Consider the following 21,716-nt stretch of genomic DNA (forward strand, 5'->3'; position numbering starts at 1 on the left):
GGGTTATTATGGGTTGAAATGCTTTCAGCGCTAGAAGCACAGCTAACAGTTCTAAGTGATTTATGTGAAACTGTCTTTGCTGAATGTCCCATTGTCCTTGGATGCTGTGCTGATTGAGGTGTGCTCCTCACCCTGTCATGGATGCATTGGTCGTTATTACGTATTGTCGCACTGAGTCTTGAAAAGGCCGCCCTTGGTTTAAATTTATACTGTTCCACCATTGAAGCGAGATGTATGTTTGGCGGTCTATCAACACCAGATCTAGAAGTTGACCCTGTGCCTGAGACCACTGTGATGCTAGGCACTGTTGTAAGGGCCGCATGTGCAACCTTGCGTTTGGGACAATGGCTATGCATGAGGACATCATGCCTAGGAGTTTCATTACTAATTTGACCTGTATCTTTTGGTTTGGATACATGGCTTGTATTACATTGTGGAATGTTTGGACTCTTTGTGGACTTGGAGTGGCAATTCCTTTTACTGTGTTGATTGTTGCTCCTAGGTATTGCTGTGTTTGACACGGCAGAAGGTGTGACTTGGAGTAATTGATTGAGAAACCTAGTTTGTGTAGGGTTTCTATGACAATTTGTGTGTTGTGAACACTGTATTTGCGTGTTGGTTTTGATTAACCAATCGTCTAGGTACGGGAACACATGTATTTGCTGCCTTCTGATATGTGCAGCTACTACTGCTAGACATTTTGTAAAAACTCTTGGTGCAGTCGTTATTCCGAATGGCAACACTTTGAATTGGTAATGTATCCCTTGGAATACAAACCTTAGATACTTTCTGTGTGAAGGATGTATTGGTATATGGAAATATGCATCCTTTAGATCCAGTGTTGTCATGTAGTCTTGTTGTTTGAGCAGTGGGATTACTTCTTGTAATGTAACCATGTGAAAGTGGTCTGATTTGATGTATGTATTTAATATTCTGAGACCTAGTATAGGTCTTAGAGTTTTGTCCTTTTTGGGTATCAGAAAGTACAGTGAGTAAACTCCTGTGTTTAGTTCTTGTTTTGGTACTAATTCTATTGCCTCTTTTTGGAGCAATGCTTGAACTTCTAATCCTAGAAGATTTATATGTTATTTTGACATACTGTGTGTTTTCGGTGGGACTGGGAGGGAATTCGAGAAATTCTATGCAATAACCATGCTGGGTAATTGCTAGTACCCAAGTATCTGTTGTTATCTCCTCCCAATGTTTTTAAAATTGGCTTAGTCTTCCCCCCACAGGTGTTATGTGATGGGGATGTGTGACTTGTAAGTCACTGCTTATTTTGAGGACTTTTGGGGCTTTGGAATTTCTCAATTTTTTTGGAATTGTCCCCCTCTATATTGCCCCCGAAAACTTCCCCGCTGATATTGGCTTTGGTAAGTGGGCCTTGTTTGAGATGTTGTGGTTTCTGTAGGTTGTCCTCGAAACCCTCCCCTAAAAAGGTGTTTTGCGAAATGTGCCTCTGCTCTGCGGGGAGTGGAATGCGCCCATGGCTTTTGCTGTATCAGTGTCTTTCTTGAGTTTATCAATAGCAGTGTCGACTTCCGGCCCAAACAATTGCTGTTCATTAAATGGCATATTTAGCACGGCTTGTTGAATTTCCGGCTTGAAACCTGACGTGCGCAGCTATGCGTGCCTTCTTATTGCAGTATTTACTGTCCTTGCAGCCGTATCTGCTGCATCCATTGAAGACCGTATCTGATTATTAGAGATACTTTGTCCTTCTTCCACCACTTGTTGTGCTCTTTTTGGGAACTCCTTGGGTAAGTGTTCTATCAAATGTTGCATCTCATCCCAGTGAGCTCTATCATATCTTGCCAAAAGTGCTTGTGAATTGGCAATGTGCCATTGGTTTGCTGCTTGTGCTGCAACCCTTTTGCCCGCAGCATCAAATTTGCGACTCTTTGTCTGGAGGTGGTGCGTCCCCCGAGGTATGAGAGTTTGCTCTCTTACGAGCTGCCCCGACAACTACTGAGTCCGGTGTTAACTGGGTTGTAACATAAACAGGATCTGTTGGCGGTGGCTTGTACTTTTTCTCCACCCGTGGAGTTATGGCTCGGCCTTTAACAGGATCCTGAAAGATTGGTTTTGAATGTTTTAGCATTCCTGGGAGCATAGGTAGTCTTTGGAATTGGCTATGAGTGGAGGATAGCGTGTTAAAGAAAAAGTCATCCTCAATTGGTTCGGAATGCAAGGTGACGTTCTGGAAAGCAGCTGCCCTTGCGATCACCTGTGTGTAAGATGTACTGTCCTCAGGAGGGGACGGCCTGGCAGGGTACGAGTCTGGGCTGTTGTCTGATACTGGAGCATCGTAAAGGTCCCATGCATCGGGATCATCTTGACTCATGGCAGTAGGAGTCGGGGAGTGCATCAGTGGTGGAGTTGCTACTGGTGATGTGTGCACTGATGGTGGTGGAGACGGTGGTGGAGTTGTTTTCTTTGCCACGTTTGCCTGTGGCTCCTTGTCCTTTTTTTGAAAGGCAAGTTTTTTTTTATTTTAATTGGGGGAAGAGTGTTTATCTTCCCTGTGTCTTGATGAATGTGGAGCCTCCTTTGAGTATAGTCTGGCTCTACAGCTTGAAGTTCCTCTCCAAATCTATGTTTTTGCATTTGGGAGGACAATCCTTGTTCCTCTGTATAGGAACCTGTTTTCGGCTCAGAGGCTGGATGTTTCAGAACCGAAACTTTTTCGGATGTCTTTTTAGGCTCCGAAGAAACCTTTGTAATTTTCAGCGTGGTGGTTTCTCGGTGCCGAATTTGTTCGGTGCCGCTGTCACGGTGCCGAAATTTCTCTAAGCCGATGTCTCGGGTCCGAGATTGCTGTGTGGCAGTATCTCGACCGGAGTCGGATGACTTCGACACCAGCGTGCCCTTTTTCGGTGCCTTGGCTCGGTCACCTATTTTTTGGGTTAAGCCATGGCCTGTTGGCGGTGGCGTCCCCTGGGCTTTTGTTGACTTCTCGTGAGTCTTATGTTTCGACGTCTTACTCACGGTTTTCGGCATTTCTTCGGCCTCGAGCTCTTCCGAGTCAGACTCGTGGATAGAGAAAGCTTCCTCTTCGAAAACCTCTTGTCCTGTCGGTGTCAACGCCATCTGCAGTCTTCTGGCTCTTCGGTCTCTTAACGTCTTTCTGGACCGAAACGCTCGGCAGGCCTCACAAGTATCTTCCTTGTGCTCTGGGGACAAGCACAAGTTACAGACCAGATGCTGATCCGTATACGGATACTTGTTATGGCATTTTGGACAGAAGCGGAATGGGGTCCGTTCCATCAGCCTTGAAGTCGTACGTGGCCGGGCCGACCAGGCCCCGACGGGGGATCGAAAAAACCCCGAAGGGCCACCGGAGCTCTTCAAAATTCGGTGTCGATCTGTTGTAGCAAACCCGATACCGAACGCAAACAATACCGACGTTTTTTCTGAGATTCTAACCAACTTTCCGACCCGAAACACGAAGCGAAAAGGAACACGTCCGAACCCGATGGCGGAAAAAAAAAACAATCTAAGATGGAGTCGACGCCCATGCGCAATGGAGTCAAAATGGGAGGAGTCCCTTGGTCTCGTAACTCGAAAAGACTTCTTCGAAGAAAAAGAACTTGTAACACTCCGCGCCCAACACCAGATGGCAGGATGTGCACAGCATGTGTATCTGCAGCTACACATGCCATCGAACACATATATATACATACATATACAGTATATACACACACACACACACATATATATATACACACACATACACATATACACACACACATACACATATATACACATACACACACCTACATATATCCAGTAATACATAAGCAATAATTGCGCAGGAGTTAGAAGTCATTCCATATCAAACTAAACACGCACATTCAAGAAAAAAGCCTCCCCTTAATGAAACAGATGACGCAGGACCCCCTGTCCTACAAGTAAATCCGCTCTGTGTTGATTCCAAACAGTAATGCTGCAAGAAAGAATGTGTAGTCTTCCACATTACAGCTTGACAGATCTTGTCCAAGGCGATCCCTTGAAATAGAGTAACGGATGTCGAAATTGCTCTTGTAGAGTGAGCATTCGGCTGGCTGGTTAGTGGTTTTCCAGCCTTCGTATGGCAAAACTGAATTGTGGATGCAATCTAATGAGCTATTGTTGCTTTAGTAACTCCCGTACCCTGACGCCCTTGGCCATAGGAGACTAGTAGATGGTCTGTCTTCAGGTGTTGTTTAGTAAGCTGAAGGTAGATCTTCCAGCATCGTTTAATATCCAGTGTGCGGAGAGTCCTTTCCACCATGGTTAATGGATTCGGGAAGAAGGTTCTCAATATCATTGGTTCATTTAGGTGAAAATATGCAGGCACCTTAAGGATGTATCTTGGGTTTGCTCTGAGAAGAACAAAGTCGATTGAGAACGTGAGGTAGGGTTCCTTGGTGGTAAAGGCCTGTATATCACCGACTCTCCTAGTAGACGCAACTGCAAGGAGGGTTGCCACTTTCCATGTGAGATATTTCAGATGCCATTGAGGAGGAGGTGGTCGCACAGGAGGGAAAGTGCAAAACAGACCATTCATAAATTGTTTTATAAGCCTGGATGAACCAAGGGAGCTTGCATTTGCAGAGCGTCTGTATGATGATATAGCCGCCAGATGAACTTTAACTGATGCATGTCGGAGCCCAGTTTTAGATAGAGCAAGAAGGTAGGAGAATTTGCCCTGGCAAGACCTTTAACGAATGCATATTGTTTTGATGGCACCAGATACAAAACCTCCTCCATTTGAGCCTATAAGTCTTGTTTGTAGAGTCAGCTTGTGCTCTGGATAAAAATACCTTGCATTCCTCAATGTTCATGCCCTGGAACTCCTGAAATTCAGGAGCCAGGCGTGCAATTGGAGAGAGGCTGGATCTGGATGAAATATCGGACCTTGGCTCTTCGTTAGAAGGTTGTGCTTGCTGGGAAGTCGTAAGGGACTGGCCACCGACAGAAGAAAGAGCTCTGTGTACCAAAAATGTCTGGGCCACTTTGGTGCTATGAGTATGAGCTTACAACCCTCTGATGTCATCTTCGTGAGAAGTCTGGGGATTAATGGGAAGGTGGGAAAAGCATATGCAAAGATACAGGACCATTGCATTGAAAGAGCATTTCCCCACAACCCTGGAGGAGGGTATCGGCTGGCGTAAAATTTACATTTGGTGCTCTGACTGGTGGCAAATAGATCCATGGTTGGCCATCCCCAGCATTAAAAGATGTTGTCCCAGTTCTCTCCAAGTTCCCATTCGTGGCAGCTGCCGTGCGTCCTGCTGAGAGAGTCCTCCAGGGTGTTGTTGATACCTGGAAGGTGTTCTACTCTCAAATCTAGTGAAGAATGAGCCATTCTCCAGAGAGATTGTTCTTCTCTTGAGGGAAAGATTGTGTTCCTCACTGCTTGTTGACATAGTGCATGCTTGTTGTGTTGTCTGTACGGACCAACACTGAGGATCCTGAAATCCACTGGAGGAACGCCTGGAGCGTAAGAAATATCGCCTTACATTCTAGCAGATTTATGTGCAGCCTCTTCTGCGAGTTTAACTATTTTCTCTGAATGCACTTTTCTTGCAAATTACCTCCCCAGCCTTCCAATGAAGGTGTCCGTTGTGATAATGAAATCTGTCATTGCTGTTAGGAAGGTCAAATCCTGAGAGAGATGGCTGGTTTTGGACCACCACCGCAGGGTCTCCACCATCCATTGTGTAATATTGATTAAATCCTCAAAAGGACCCTTGAGATTGGGTCCACTGCAGTTGCAATTCCTCCTGTAACGGCCTCAATTTCAACCTTGCTAGGTGGACGAAGGTGATTGATGAGGAAATCATTCCTATGAGTGACTTGAACGTCCACCCTGAAACAGACTTTCTTTTTGAGGCCATGGTAGCCAAGATGGCTAGCCTCTGTTGCGGTGCCATTGAAAGATAAGCCGTGCTTTTGACGGTGTTGAGTTCTGCACCCAAAAAGACTATCTTGTGTGTCAGAAGAGTAAATGATTTTTGGAAGTTTACTGTTAGGCCTAGGTTGTGAAATAATGCTAGGCAGGGGTTGGTAGTTTTGGACACCAGCTGCGACGTTGGAGCCTTTATCATCCAGTGCTCCAAATATGGGAAGACCTGAAAACCCTTGTTGCGAAGGGAAGCTGCTATCAGCACAAGACACTTTGTGAAGATTCTTGACGCCGACTTTATTCCGAATGGGAGAACTTTGAATTGGTAATGGGCACCGGCCACGGTGAAGCAGAGATATGTACGATGCTTTGCGTGTATAGGGATGTTGAAATAGGCATCCTGGAGATCCAACGATGTCATGTAGTCTCCGGTGTTATGGTGCAGGATATCAGACAGTGTGATCATACGAAAGGATGGTTTCCTTAGAAACTTGTTCAATTGTCTGAGGTCTAGGATTGGACTCCATTCTCCCGGCTTTTTCCTTATGAGAAAGAACCGGGAATAGAACCTGAGTCCCCTCTGTTGTGCAGGGACCTGTTCTATCCCACCTTTGGAGAGCACTGAAGCAAGTGAAGATGAAGTGGATGCAATACCCCAGGAGGGTGGTGTGGTGGTTTCGGTACAAATTCCAGCGTAAGACCCTAAGCCACTATATCCAGCACCCAATTGTCCGATGTTATGTTTTCGCATTTCTGCAGATAGTTTTAGATGTTCGCTCTGACTTGATGGAATTGTGGGAAACACGGAAGCGAAGCCGGTGCCTATCATTGCTTACGAGGTTGATCCCGGGATTGTGAGTTCTGTTTTCTTCTTCCACCTTGTCTGATATAGGTGGTTGTAGATGGTTGTCTAAGACTGTTGATAGGCCAGTCTGTAGTGTGGCTGTTGGTACTGCTTATGGTAGGAACCACAAAACTAGGAGAAACCCTTACCCCCTGGCTCCCCGAAAGGGCTGCTTCTTGAACTGTAGGGTACCCAGAGAACAAGCAGTGTCCGTGTCCATCTTAATGGCCTGTAAGGCATCATCTATAGCCTTACCGAGAGAGTTGCGCCATCATAGGGCATGTCTAATGTTGTGGACTGGACCTCGGGCCTGAAAGAGGTTGCTTTTAACCATCCTTGGCAGTGCAATACTGCTGCTCCCAAGAGCTGCCAGAAGCCCATGGAGGCTATATATAATGCGCAGTCAATCTCTTCTGAAGTACGTTCTCACTCCTGCAGTATTTTAAGTGCCTCAGATTGATTGTTTTCCAGAATGAGCTCTATGAAGGCGTTAATGTCAGACCACATCTGACGGTCACAGCGACCTAAAATCACCATAGAGCTGGCTTCACAGGCCATAATAGCGGACATGGATGAGAATCTCTTGCCCACATTGTCCAGGCATCTGGCTCCCTTATCTGGTGTAGCAGATATAGGAGTCGACAGATTCTTGGAACGTCTACGGGCAGCCTGGGTAATGACAATCTGGTTTTGGGTGCCCTGTCAAACATGCTGGAAAGTCCTGTGTAGCCTTGTATTTTTTATCCAGCTTCTGTGGAACTGTAGCTGGATTCACTACAATTTTAATACCTTCACTCCAAATAAAGTCTAATTGGGATTGCTCTCACCGACTTTGTCTGTTCTTTAAAGTCATGGAGGAAAAATTCTGAATGCGAGACAGAGGTCAGTAAATGAAACCGTGTGGCAGCTCTGTCCATTAAATTATGAAAACCTCCTATATCCTCCGGTGGAGAATCTGAGGCCAGTAACAAAGCCTGCACTGGGTGGAGAATCTGATGGATGAGGAGGTGGTGGTGGTGGTGGTGGTGGTGGTGGCGATGGTGTAGGAGCTATATATTCGTACCATTCATCATTAAGGATGTTGGGGAGTTGAAATCTCTCCTTCCCTTTCATCCTCTGAAGAGCAACGTCATCTCTGGGAGGGGCAGCTAATTGTGACGTAGGTATAAGACTGGGAGTTGCAGGAGGCGGAGGTATACTCATTGGTGTAGCAGGAGAGGAAGGTAGAGGCAGCTGCAATTGGAAACCTCTTATATTCCTGTAACAGATTGCAAGTCTTGAATTGAGGCAGGCATTTGTACAGTGTCTCTAGGCTGATGTAATGGCACATAACGTCTTTGATGTGTATAATAAGACTGATACTGTTGCTCGTACTCATCCTAATCATCATCATCATCATCATGATATTTGACATCCAATTGGGATGGGCTGGGTGCATCAAACAGCCCTTCATCCTCAGACTCCTCCTAGTCTAGCAGGTGACTAGGAAGTAAGGTTACTACCTAACTAGGTAATGTATCTGCAGGATAAACGGTAAATATAGAGTAGACAGTGTCCTAATCTTCACTGCGGCTTGAAGGTCAGGAGATCCAGAAGAAATGGGGATCACACGGTCTTGCCTTAAAGGAACTAGTGGCAACGATGGTATTGTCGACGATAATGTAGTTACTGATTGAGCAGACGTTGGCTTTATCGACAGTGTTGGTGTCATAGTTGTCACCGACTCATAGTCAACAGTGCTCTAGTCGATTTCGCAGATTTTGTTGAGGGCTCAGGCGATGGCTGTGCCTCATCAGTGACTCAGACTGAAGGAATTGGAGCATTTAAAACAGACGACAAGATGGTGTAGACTGTAGCTGTGGTAACAGTCATCGGCACGTGTCGTCGACTTGAATTTAAGCAAACCCTCTCTAGAAGTTGATGGTTCTGATAAAGGAGAACAGTGGCGGGATTCCTTCCTGCGACGGGGAGAGGATGGCTTGGAGGAAGTTGAGCCTTGTAAGGTCTTGGCACCTTCTTTATGGTGAGTCTTCTGGCGTTTCCTGCCTTCCTCAGCCTGCCCCAGGTCAGCAGATCTGGACCTTTTATGGGGCTTTCCTGGATCACTCTCCTCCCCAGAAGTACAGGATTTAGCCTGTAACCAAATTAACAGTCTACATTCTCTGTCTCCAAGGGTCTTAGCAGAGAAGGTGTGGCATTTCCTGCAGTCTTTTACCTGATGTAAAGGATGCAGGCAATATAAACAAACAGTCTTCATGTGGATCATTCACACGTAGCCTCTTTTTGCCACAGGTCTTACAAGGGCGAAAGCCTTTAGTGGACATATTGGTCATCTCCTGAAGAAAAGGATTGTTTTGATAGGGAAAAACTGAGCAGAGCTCGGGGAGACTCCCTTCACACAACATGTGGTAGAAAATCTGAAGGAATGAGCCTCTTTGGGGAATAGTCAAGAGGGTGCTAGCGCCTGATTGGTCGTAAGATTATTTTTTTTTTCTTACTTTTTTTTTTCTTTTTTTTTTTTAACACAAAAGGACATGGATAGGCTATATGTTTGAGTTTGTTAGCATTATAGCCTATGGAAAAAATTTACTTACTGCAGTTTAGCATCCCCCCCCCCCCCCCGATGCACACCTCATACCCAGAGAAGATGAAGTGATTGACAAATTAGGTGCAGCCAAATTTCTAATTAACTTTGACTTAACTGCAGGGTACTGGCAACTTAGGATGGCACCTGGAGCAAAAGAAAAGACTGCATTCTCTGCACCTGATGTGCATCAGTTTACTGTTATGCCCTTTGGCTTAAAGAATGCCCCTGCCACCTTCCAAAAGGTTGATGAATGAAGTCCTTGCTGGCTTGGAGTCCTTTAGTGCAGCATATCTAGATGATCTTGGTGTCTTTAGCTCCATCTTGAAGGATCACCTGATCCACCTAGGAAAGGTTTTGCAGGCCTTGCAATCAGCAGGCCTCTGTATTAAAGCATCTAAGTGCCAAATAGGGCCGGGCACAGTTGTATACTTGGGCCACCTGGTAGGCGGAGGCCAAATGCAACCCTTACAACCCAAGATCCGGACAATCCTGGACTGGGAAGCTCCAAAAACACAGGCCCAAGTCAGGGAATTCCTTGGCTTGACTGGTTATAATAGGATGTTTGCGAAGGGATTTGGATCCATTGTGACACTCCTCCCAGAACGGACTACAAAGAAGATAACAAAGAAGATAAACTGGACTCTGGACTGTCAAAAGGCCTTTGACACCCTGAAAAAAGCAATGTGCTCCGCACTAGTTCTTAAAGCTCCAGATTATTCTACGCAGTTCATTGTGCAGACAGATGCCTCAGAACATTGGATAGGAGCAGTCCTGTCCCAAATCAATGATTATGGCCTTGACCAGGCGGTTGCTTTCATTAGCAGGTGGTTACTCCCCAGGGAGAAGTGAGGGAGGCCTGCTGTAGTTTAGTCCCTGAAAAAGCGGAGACCATACTTGGTAGGTACTCACGTTATTGTTTAAACTGACCACAGACCTCTCAGATGGCCTATGCAAATGAAAGGTGAGAACCCTAAACTTTTGAGGTGGTACATATCCCTACAGGGAATGGACTCTGTAGTGGAACAAATAGCTGGGACTGTCCATGCCAATGCAGATGGCCTTTCCCGGTTCTTCCACTTAGATAAAGACTCTTAGAAATGGTTAGTCTCAGCCTATTTAGTTTTTTTTTGGGGGGGGGGGGGGGGGGGCTTTGTGTAAGAAAGTGCCACTGTTGGCATGGTTACACCCCCACTTTTTGCCTAGTGTTGATGCCAACTTTGATTGAACGTGTGCTAGGTTCCTGCTAACCAGGCCCAGGCATTCTTTCCCTAAACATGTACCTTTGTTTCCACAATTGGCACAATCCTGGAACACAGATAGGTCCCTTGTAAAAGGTACCCATGGTACCAAGGGCCCTGTGGCCAGGAAAGGTCCCCAAGGGCTGCAGCATGTATTATGCCACCCCAGGGGACCCCTCACCCAGCACATGTGCACTGCCTCTGCAGCTTGTGTGCGCTGATGGTGAGAAAATGGCAAATTCAACATGGCACCCTTCTCAGGGTGCCATGTCCACAAACCACTGCCTGTTGCATAGGCAAGACACCCCTCTAGCAGGCCTTACAGCCCTAAGGTAAGGTGCACTATACCACAGGTGAGGGCATAGCTACATGAGCAATATGCCCCTACAGTGTCCATTCCCAGACATTTTAAGTGCTGTATAGCCATATTTGGTATATGGTCTGGGAGCGTGTCATTACAAACTCCACAGCTCCATAATGGCTTCACATAACACTGGGAATTATATCAAACTTCTCGGCACAATAAATACCCACTGATGCTAGTGTGAGATTTATAAAAAAAATGCACACAGAGGGCATATGTAAGGAAATGCCTCCTTGGCATGGTTAGCCCCTGACTTTTTGCCTTTGCTGATGCTATGTTTTGAATTGAAAGTGTGCTGAGGCCTGCTAACCAGGCCCCAGCACCAGTGTTCTTTCCCTAACCTGTACTTTTGATTCCACAATTGGCACACCCTGGCATCCAGATAAGTCCCTTGTAAGTGGTACCCCTGGTACCAAGGGCCCTGATGCCAGGGAAGGTCTCTAAGGGCTGCAGCATGTCTTATGCCACCCTGGAGACCCCTCACTCAGCACAGACACACTGCTTGCCAGCTTGTGTGTGCTGGTGAGAACAAAACGAGTAAGTCGACATGGCACTCCCCTCAGGGTGCCATGCCAGCCTCTCACTGCCTATGCAGGTATAGATAAGTCACCCCTCTAGTAGGCCTTACAGCCCTAAGGCAGGGTGCACTATACCATAGGTGAGGGCACCAGTGCATGAGCACTGTGCCCCTACAGTGTCTAAGCAATACCTTAGACATTGTAAGTGCAGGGTAGACATAAGAGTATATGGTCTGGGAGTCTGTTTTACACGAACTCCACAGCACCATAATGGCTACACTGAAAACTGGGAAGTTTGGTATCAAACTTCTCAGCACAATAAATGCACACTGATGCCAGTGTACATTTTATTGTAAACTACACCCCAGAGGGCACCTTAGAGGTGCCCCCTGAAACCTTAACCGACTATCTGTGTAGGCTGACTGGTTCCAGCAGCCTGCCACACTAGAAACATGTTGCTGGCCCCATGGGGAGAGTGCCTTTGTCACTCTGAGGCCAGTAACAAAGCATGCACTGGGTGGAGAAGCTAACACCTCCCCCAGGCAGGAGCTGTAACACCTGGCGGTGAGCCTTTAAGGCTCACCCCTTTGTCACAGCACCGCAGGACACTCCAGCTAGTGGAGTTGCCCGCCCCCTCCGGCCACGGCCCCCACTTTTGGCGGCAAGGCCGGAGGAAACTAAGAAAACAACAAGGAGGAGTCACTGGCCAGTCAGGACAGCCCCTAAGGTGTCCTGAGCTGAGGTGACTAACTTTTAGAAATCCTCCATCTTGCAGACGGAGGATTCCCCCAATAGGATTAGGGATGTGACCCCCTCCCCTTGGGAGGAGGCACAAAGAGGGTGTACTCACCCTCAGGGCTAGTAGCCATTGGCTACTAACCCCCCAGACCTAAACACGCCCTTAAATTTAGTATTTAAGGGCTTCCCTGAACCTAAAACTTTAGATTCCTGCAACTTACCTGAAGAAGAAGACTGCTGAGCTGAAAAACCCCTGCAGAGGAAGAACAGAAGACACCAACTGCTTTGGCCCCAGTCCTACCGGCCTGTCTCCTGCCTTCCAAAAGAAACCTGCTCCAGCGACGCTTTCCAAGGGACCAGCGACCTCTGAATCCTCTGAGGACTGCCCTGCTTCAAGAAAGACTAGAAACTCCCGAGGACAGCGGCACTGCTCCAAAAGAACTGCAACTTTGTTTCAAGGAGCAGATTTAAAGACCCCTGCAACTCCCCGCAAGAAGCGTGAGACTTGCAACACTGCACCCGGCGACCCCGACTCGACTGGTGGAGAAACAACGCTTCAGGGAGGACCCTCCGGCGACTCTACGACTGAGTAACCAAAGTTGTCCCCCCTGAGCCCCCACAGCGACGCCTGCAGAGGGAATCCCCAGGCTCCCCCTGACCGCGACTGTCTGAACTCCATTTCCAGACGGCTGGAAAAGACCCTGCACCCGCAGCCCCCAGCCCCTGAAGGATCGGAACTTCTGTGCAGGAGTGACCCCCAGGAGGCCCTCTCCCTTGCCCAGGTGGTGGCTACCCCGAGGAGCCCCCCCCCTTGCCTGCATCGCTGAAGAGACCCCTTGGTCCCTCATTGAAAACCATTACAAACCCGACGCGTGTTTGCACACTGCACCCGGCCGCCCCCGCGCTGCTGAGGGTGTACTTTGTGTGGACTTGTGTCCCCCCCGGTGCCCTACAAAACCCCCCTGGTCTGCCCTCCGAAGACGCGGGTACTTACCTGCTGGCAGACTGGAACCAGGGCACCCCCTTCTCTCCATTGAAGCCTATGTTTTTTGGGCACCTCTTTGACCTTTGCACCTGACCGGCCCTGAGCTGCTGGTGTGATAACTTTGGGTTGCTCTGAACCCCCAACGGTGGGCTACCTTGGACCAAAAACTGAAACCTGTAAGTGACTTACTTACCTGTTAAAACTAACAATAACTTATCTCCCCCAGGAACTTTTAAAACTGCTATTTGTGTTTCATGTAAAAAGTATACATGCTAATGAAATGATTCAAAGTTCCTAAAGTACTTACCTGCAATACCTTTCAAATGAGATATTACATGTAAAATTTGAACCTGTGGTTCTTAAAATAAACTAAGAAAATATATTTTTCTATAGCAAAACCTATTGGCTGGATTTGTCTCTGGGTGTGTGTTCCTCATTTATTGCCTGTGTGTATGTACAACCAATGCTTAACACTACTCCTTTGATAAGCCTACTGCTCGACCACACTACCACAAAATAGAGCATTAGTATTCTCTTTTTGCCACTATCTTACCTCTAAGGGGAACCCTTGGACTCTGTGCATGCTATTCCTTACTTTGAAATAGCACATACAGAGCCAACTTCCTACAGCATCTTAGAGATGGACTGCTAAACTGCTAGTGTAGGACTAACCAGTCTGTAGCAGCCTGCCACTTTCAGACAAGTTTCTGACCACATGGTGGGAGAGCCCTTGTGCACTCTGGTCAGAAACAAAGCCTGTCCTGGGTGGAGGTGCTGTAACACCTGGCGGGGAGCCTCAAAGGCTCAAGCCTTGGATAACAGTGCCCCAGGGCACTCCAGCTAGTGGAGTTGCCTGGCCCACGCACAAAGCCCCACTTTTCGAGGCAAGTCCAGTGGGAAAAAAAGGGAAAACAAGGAGTTTCCAAACCAGCCAGGACCACCCCTAAGGTGTCCAGTGCTGACGTGACCCCCTCCTTGCAGAATTCTACATCTTGGTTTGTAGGACAGGGAACAAAAGGATTAGATTTGTGCCCTCCCTCCCAAAAGGGAGTAGGCACCAGGATGGAGTAGTCACCTTCAGGGACAGTAGACATTGGCTACAGCCCTCGGACCCCTAAAAACGCCCCTAAATCTAGGATTTAGGGGCCTCCCTGAACCCAGCTCACCAGATATCTGGCAACCTGACAAGGACTGCTTAGCTGAAATCCCCATCAGAGAAGAAGGAAGAGAAATGAATTGGTCCCAGACCTACCGACCTGTCTCCGGCTTCAATGAAGCTGCAAAAGAACAGTGACGCATCTATTGTGCCCAGCTACCGCTACCACTGCCAAGCTCCAGAAGACTGCCCAGGACCCAAAAGGACCAAGAACTCCGGTAGACAGCAGCCCTGTCCAAGAAGAAACCAACAACTAAGGACTTCAACCTCACTCCAAATGCGCGAGTCCTAACCACTCTGCACCTGACACCCAGGTCCAGGTGGCCCAACCAGCTAGAGAGGATCCCCAGGCAATTCCGAACAAGGGCCCACCCTGGGTTGACCTCTCCACCCCTCCACAATGCCTGCAGAGGGAATCTCAAGGACCCCATCCCCCCCCTCCTTGACCGCAAAAGCTCCAGATGAAGATATGCGACACCTAAAAACCCACTGCACCCGCAGCCCCCAGGCCTTGGAGAAACTGACACCCAGTGCAGTAATGTTCAGCAGGCGGCGCTCCTCCCTGTGCAGCCTGTGGTTTGCCCAAGGCGAGCCCCTAGACCTCACTTGCAGCCTCCAAGTGAGACCCGGGGTCCCATTATAGAGAATTGGAGGGTAACATCTTGTTTGCACCCAGCCGCCCCAGTGCCGCTGAGGGTGTATGTTTGGTGCCCAATTGTGGTTCCGCCCCCCCCCCCCCACACCCTCCCGTTGACTCCAAAGGCGCAGGTACTTGCCTGCAGATCTGAAGCTGGGTGCCCCCAGTCTCCATAGGAGCCCATGTAAATTTTTCCCGCACTTTGACCTCTACACCCAGCCGGCCCAGTGTTGCTGGGTGTTTAGGGTTAACTTGAACCCCAACTTGTGGACTTCCTAACCACGGGAGACTGGAACTGTAAGTGTTGTAATTACCTGTAAAACGATCTAACTTTTCTTCCCATCCCCCCCAGGAACGGTTTCTGAAAATTGCAGTTTTAAAATAGGTTATACAGCTCTTAAAATATTGGCAATAATCTATCAATTTCAAACAAAGTACTGTTGATACATATGTGGAATACGAATCTATTTAAATACTTACCTGCAACTTGAATCTTGTAGTTCTAAAAAGAAATTATGAAAATATATTTTTGCTATATACAAACCATTGGTCTGGAGTTAAGTCATTGAGTGTGCTGCTTCTTTTGCCTGTGTGTGTACAACAAATGCTTTGCACTACCCTCTGATAAGCCTAACTGCTCGACCACACTACCACAGAAGCGAGCATTAGTATTATCTACTTTAGCCTCTGGGGAATCCCTGGACTGTGCACAGTATATCATTTTGATATAGTATATACAGAGCCAACTTTCTACACAGGCCTTCCAGCCTTAAAGGTGGGGTGCATTATATTTTATGTGAGGGCATACCTGCATGAGCAGATATGCCCCTATGCCGGTCAAATCTCAGACAAGTAAGTGAACAGTGCAGCCATTTTAAGAACATGTGCTGGACACAGGTCATTACGAGTTCCCCAGCTACATGACTGCTTCGTTGACAATAGGGATGTTTAGTATCAAAGATGTCGCATTAATTAACCCTCACCAAATCCAGTGATGTATTTATTAATACATGCACTCAGAAGGCACCTGGGAGGTGCCACCTTGAAACCTACCAATTTCCTAGCGTGGGCACTGACTGGTCAGAACCAGTGCAGCCATGTTAGAGTTCTGCCCCCCCCAGAGTCCAAGTGGCCCACCAGTCCATGAAGGTTCCCTGCGCTTCACGACGTACTCTGGGTCAGGACTGGCCCCTGACGGACTCCACAGCAACACCTGCAGCCTAAATCCAAGGGCTAACCTTGAGCGCGACCTGCCTGGTAAGCACCTACCTACCTGGACACCAAAAGACACCCCTGCACCTGGAGCCCCTGGGCCTTGGAGGGAACTAGACCATTAGTGTCCCTACAACACCTGGCATTTCAAGTTACCTGGACAGCTGAGTGTTGCCCACTGCCACACCTGTGCCGCTGAGGTTGTAAGAATGGTGCCCCCTCCCCCACCCTTTTTTCAAAAAGGTGCTTGCCTCAACCCCCAGAGACCAACCTCTAACACAGACTGTACTTACCTGGGAGCAGTGTAACTTCAGTCCATTGACTAACATTGGGCACCTACTCAGACTTGTGGTGGGTGCACTCTTGGTACCAACCTGAACATTTCCTGGTGCTAGTCTGAAGCCCTGACGGTTGGGGTTGTAAGTCTGTACTTACCTGAAAAATTGCATTCTTGTTTTCCTTCCATAGGTTAACATTGAAGACTCTGAAAATTGCACTGTGTCGATTTTTGAAACAACAAAGTATCTAATTTAAAAACTGCTTACCTTGGAACAAAGATCTTTGGTTCAAAGCATATATAAAAGCAATTTTTTTTTTTCTCTAAATGGTTACGGATTTATTCTGGAGTGTGTCTCTTATTGCTTCTGTGAGTACAACTGCTTAACAACCCCTTGATAAGCCTAGCTGCTTGACCACACTACTACAAATACAGCTCTAGACCTATCTATTTCTACCTCTGCACATTTATGGATCCACTACTCTCTCTCTCTGCACAGTGTACGTCATTCTAGTACACTATATACAGAACTAGCTTCCTACAAGAAGATATTATATAAAGTCATCCTCCGGGATATCTGCACGTGGGCGGAACTATTCAAATTCTTTTAACAATGGAGATCCCCTACGGGAGAACCTTCCCTTGGCAAAGTTATCTAGCCTCTTAGGTTCCCTACCCAGTAAAGTGGTAGAGAATGAGCCAGAATTAATTCTGGATGTGGAGGCTTGGACCACAAAGCCCTCCTGGGTGGGGTGCTGAGTAAGGAATCTGGCATCCTCCAGAAGCATGTGATGCTGGCAGACAACAGTCCTATGCAGAGGAGAACCTGTGCAGGGCTTGGGCCAGGACCCAAGTAGGATGTCTGTAAGGGCTTCATTGAAGGGGAATAGGTATCCAGAAGAGGAGACTCCTGGCTGAACCACCTCCCTCAAGATGTCAGTTTTAACTGCCAATTTGGGCAACTGAAGGTCCAGGAGCTCAAAAGCTCTATGCACCACCATTGCAAAAGAGGCCCAACTCCTCCGTTGCCACAGTAGGACAAACAAGGCCAGTGTCTTGTGAGGTGTCTAACGCACTGGCATCTGCCAGTTCCACCTACTAGTTTGGGTTCTCATCTGGGAGCTGGTCACTAAGGGTCTGTAGACACCTCTCATTCATCTCTCTCTCCAGGTCTATCAATCAAATACAGCACTGACTTTGCTCCAGGAAGCGTGGGCCCAGTCAGAGCCAGACAACACTCATCAAGCTCTATTTCAGAGTCAGGAGTAACATGGGGTCTGTGGTGCCAGGGTTGTAAGAACTGGAGCGGGCACTGGGGAAGCTCTCAGTCTCATTGACGGCTCGGCTCTGGATCCAACACGAGGTCCACGTGGCCAGACTGATACAGAGCGTGAACCTGCCGATAAGTCCAGTAGGGATTCCTCTCGTGCCCGACAGGGCACCTTAATGAGGCACCTAGCCTCATAGAACTCTTAACAGTGCTAAAGAATCCAAAGTGGCTCATTCCAGCTCCAGGAAGATCAGGGAAGGGCAAAGCAGATCCTGGAGTGCTGACGCTTTCTCATCTCATCAGAAGACTGACAGAGGCAGGGAAGCTGATATTTCTTGGATTTGTGAGACTTACCCAGTGATTTAAAGTGCTATGATGACTGCCGGGAAGGGATCCTGCCAACAGTCTCTGGACCTTCTGTGCGATCAGGACCTCGAGCTTTGTGGAGTCGACGGACGTCAGGCAGCAAGAAGCTTGAGGGAGTGCTTTTTCAGCACCTTCGGATGCATGGCGCAGCAGTCCTCACAGGTCTTGCAGTCGTTGCCCCAGTCCAAGCATTACAAACACACTAAGTTGGGGGTCTGTCACAAACAGTTGCCTGTGACAGGTCCATTATGGTTTCAAACCAGATGTTTTTTGGGCAACGTATCTCACACCAGGAGAAAATCTCTCAAAAATGCAACAAAACATCAAAAAAAAAAAAAAATAGTCTGTCACAAAGTGACTGACGGATAGCTCAGACCGGATCAGTGCAATCTGGCACAGAAAGGAAAGAACTCACGTTGGCACTTGAGGCATATATTTAGGTACCGAACACGCCACTTCTGGCAAGGACGACGCCAACCCAACTGTCACCACCTACAGGGGTGCTGTTAGAATATCCCTAGACCTCTGGCTGGATCTGGAAGATCTTCTAAGTTAAGGTATCTGCAGCCAGAAGTCTATCAGATACAAAATCTTATGGAGTTTTATTTACATTGTCAAATATTCCATGCTGGAAGGAGAATTAGAATTGCAGATAAACAGCTCCATTTGCGCCATCATGTAATCTTGCCATCAGGTAATCTCCATTACTGGTCAAATGATGGCTATAAGAGCAAGCTCATCCCCAGAAAATACAAGCTTAAGCAAGCAAATGCAAAAATCTAGGAAAAGAACAGCAAACTCCTACAGTAGAATAAAAATGAACTAACAGGCCCTACAGTGTCTGTTAAAATTGTGAACAGACCTTCATGGAGATGCTCCTGCACCATCTGTAGAGCCACCCTTCCCCCCACACTGTGTAAGCTCTGAATTACCCTGGAGTGGTTAACTGTAAATAAAAAAAATAAAAAAAAACTGTATGGAGCAATCATTTTACATCCAGATTCCTTGGAAGCTGCAACGCCTTCCTGAATAATGCTATCATTCGCAAACACAGTTTGGTTTTTTTTATCTTTCATTTTGTCTATATAAAATTGAAAGCCAATTCTCTTGTCGCACTCAACTAAGGACTTGTGTGCAGAAGTTATGATTTAAAAAAAAAAAAAAAAAAAAAAAAAAAAAAAAAAAGGTTTGAGAAAAGGACAAATTCTCCTATGAATGTGAAAGTCAATTTGTTTTGCCAGAAAAGCCACGTGGTTCCTCGTGACTATTCTATGGGGTATTTTGGAAAGACACGACACCAATGACTTGACTGTGATGAAACTAAATTCACTATAGAGAACAGAGTACAGCGTCTGCAGCAATACGGCAGGTGAGGGTCTGCTATCAGACACTTCCATGTTCACTGTCAACTTTCAATAAGTAGTTGTGCCTCCAATACATAGATGGGAGTAATGTATATGTTAACAAATGCTGAAAATTGGTGTGCAGGTCAAGAATCCACAAGAAACTATCGCCCAGGAAACAGCCACACGCTGAACATGTGAAATTCATATGAATATCAACGTACAGAGCAATTCTTACACAGTTACGCAAGTTATTAGGAGGGTGGATCCCGAGTGAATGAACCGAACAAAACCACACAATCTGCATACACATACAGCCAATGGAATGTGCAGATTACCAAATACATCTGCATCACTAACTCTACATCACAAGGTTGCTCGGGAAACAATGCACATCCGGATCAGGTGTGCTACACTGCCACTACAAGCACAAACAAATCCACAGGGTTTTGCCAGAACAAACAGGCCACACATTACATAATCTGACAACACATAACTATTTTGACCAATCTAAGAACTGTGCCATGAGACAAACATTTCTCTGTGTCTAGGTAAAATTCAGGAATGGATCGCGCATAGTAAAGTTGGCACCTGGAATGCAAGACAACCCACTGTATTTCAAGAATACTGGCACACGATAGAGGCACACCATGTATGAAGAATATACCTTAATGTGAATTGGCAAAGACTTCCCTAGACCAGCCTTCAACAAGATGGCTGAAGTACCAGATGTACGTTTTACGATAAAGCATGGCTGATTAAGGGACTAACAAAAAGGCTCAATCATTAAAAGAACACAGCCATTTACAGATAATGATTCAACTTGTATTCAAATGGCTTCAGAACAAAATCCAGCACTTTCTCAAGATAACTGCTACCTAAAGGCCGTACCCGAGCTCCACAACACAAGACAAGAGGGAGAAAAACCGGACTAGGTCCGGTGAAACTAGCAGCAATAGATACACATTCATCAAAAACATTAAACGTCATCCAGGTGCTGGAATAGAAGATCCTGCAGACATGAACGGCAATCAAATTGCAAAGGTCAAAATGATTTTTCAAAGCTGGTATATGGCACACAAAGTTCTAGGTTTCCCTCTTTCTTAAGCCCCGGAAAGGGGAGATTGTGGTGGTAGAAAAATACCTGGTTTATATTATTATAATTATTTGCTTTAATTTAACATGCCCTGAGAGTGAAACCACCATTGCCATTCTCACTATAGCAAGGTCAGTGGTCCAATTGGCAGAGGTGATTTTAGAAAGTGATCACTTTGCTGCCCAAACCTCTGGTAGCCTTTCCTGTTTAATCTGCAGCAGTTGCCACTCGAGACATGTTGCCACCATTCTCCCCCCCCCCTCCCCTCCTCCCCCTCTCCCCGCCTTCTCCCCTCCACCCCCCTTCGGCCCCCCAACTCCCCCCTCCCCCTCCTCTCCCCCCCCCCACACACACGCAAATGCTGAAGGAAGCCTACACTTATATAGAGCACAGCTGCCTAGGATCACCTGCCCACCACTGAACACCAAAGACACCAAGCCATCACCTGCCCAAGGTGTCACCAGGTCCAAGTGACATGTGACTGTAGTTGAAGAAGACCCTCAACCTCCTACAAGAAAGACCTACCTGCGCACAACTGCTGAAGTCTGCTGCAACATGAAACTAGTGGTAAAAGGACCTGCATTGGAATCCAGTGGGATATCGTGGGAAATGGAGCCCTGAGGCCTGAGATTACTTCCAGTTTGTGGACCTCCAGGTTGGCCCCAGAAATTCTTCCTGCGTCTCTTAGACCGCTCCATTATTTTCAGCATCCTCATGATCAGAACCACTTCCTTGCTGCAAGTGTGATTCAGATTAAATCGGAGGGCCCAGAGATTGCTGGAACAGACAACTGTCTCCCTTGACCCAAGTGGTCCCTGTGACTGGGTCCCAACATGCAGAGGCCAATCCAAGACTGGTAGTTGTACTTAGTTTGTTCGCTCAGGAACTGCAATGGAGATTATAAAGATGTATTGGAAAATAATATGTACTTACCTTTATTAAAAAAAAAAAAAAAAAAAGCTCTGGTTCCCCTGAATTGAATAGCTTTTGGTTATTTTAGTGTGTAATAGAAGATAATGCACTATTTGTTATAAACTGGCATCACATATTTATTGTGGGTTTTTTTTTTTTAGTTAGTGGTTTTGGTAGTCTAAATGCTTCACACTTGTTCCTTGATCTGAGCCAGACTAGTCTGTCACAGGTTCCCAGGACTGCGCTACAGGTTTTGTTAGAGAAATCTAACTGGACCTGATAA

The 21,716-nt window shown here is 46.9% G+C and overlaps 1 protein-coding gene across 2 annotated transcripts in view; it reads right to left on the reverse strand.

The window, feature by feature from the left end:
• Positions 1-21,716, reverse strand: part of HELLS (helicase, lymphoid specific) — a 549,822-nt gene that overhangs the window by 367,895 nt on the left and 160,211 nt on the right. The gene's annotated exons all lie outside the window — the stretch shown is intronic.

Source organism: Pleurodeles waltl, chromosome 6 (assembly GCF_031143425.1).
Source record: "Pleurodeles waltl isolate 20211129_DDA chromosome 6, aPleWal1.hap1.20221129, whole genome shotgun sequence".
Taxonomy (NCBI): Eukaryota; Metazoa; Chordata; class Amphibia; order Caudata; family Salamandridae; genus Pleurodeles; species Pleurodeles waltl.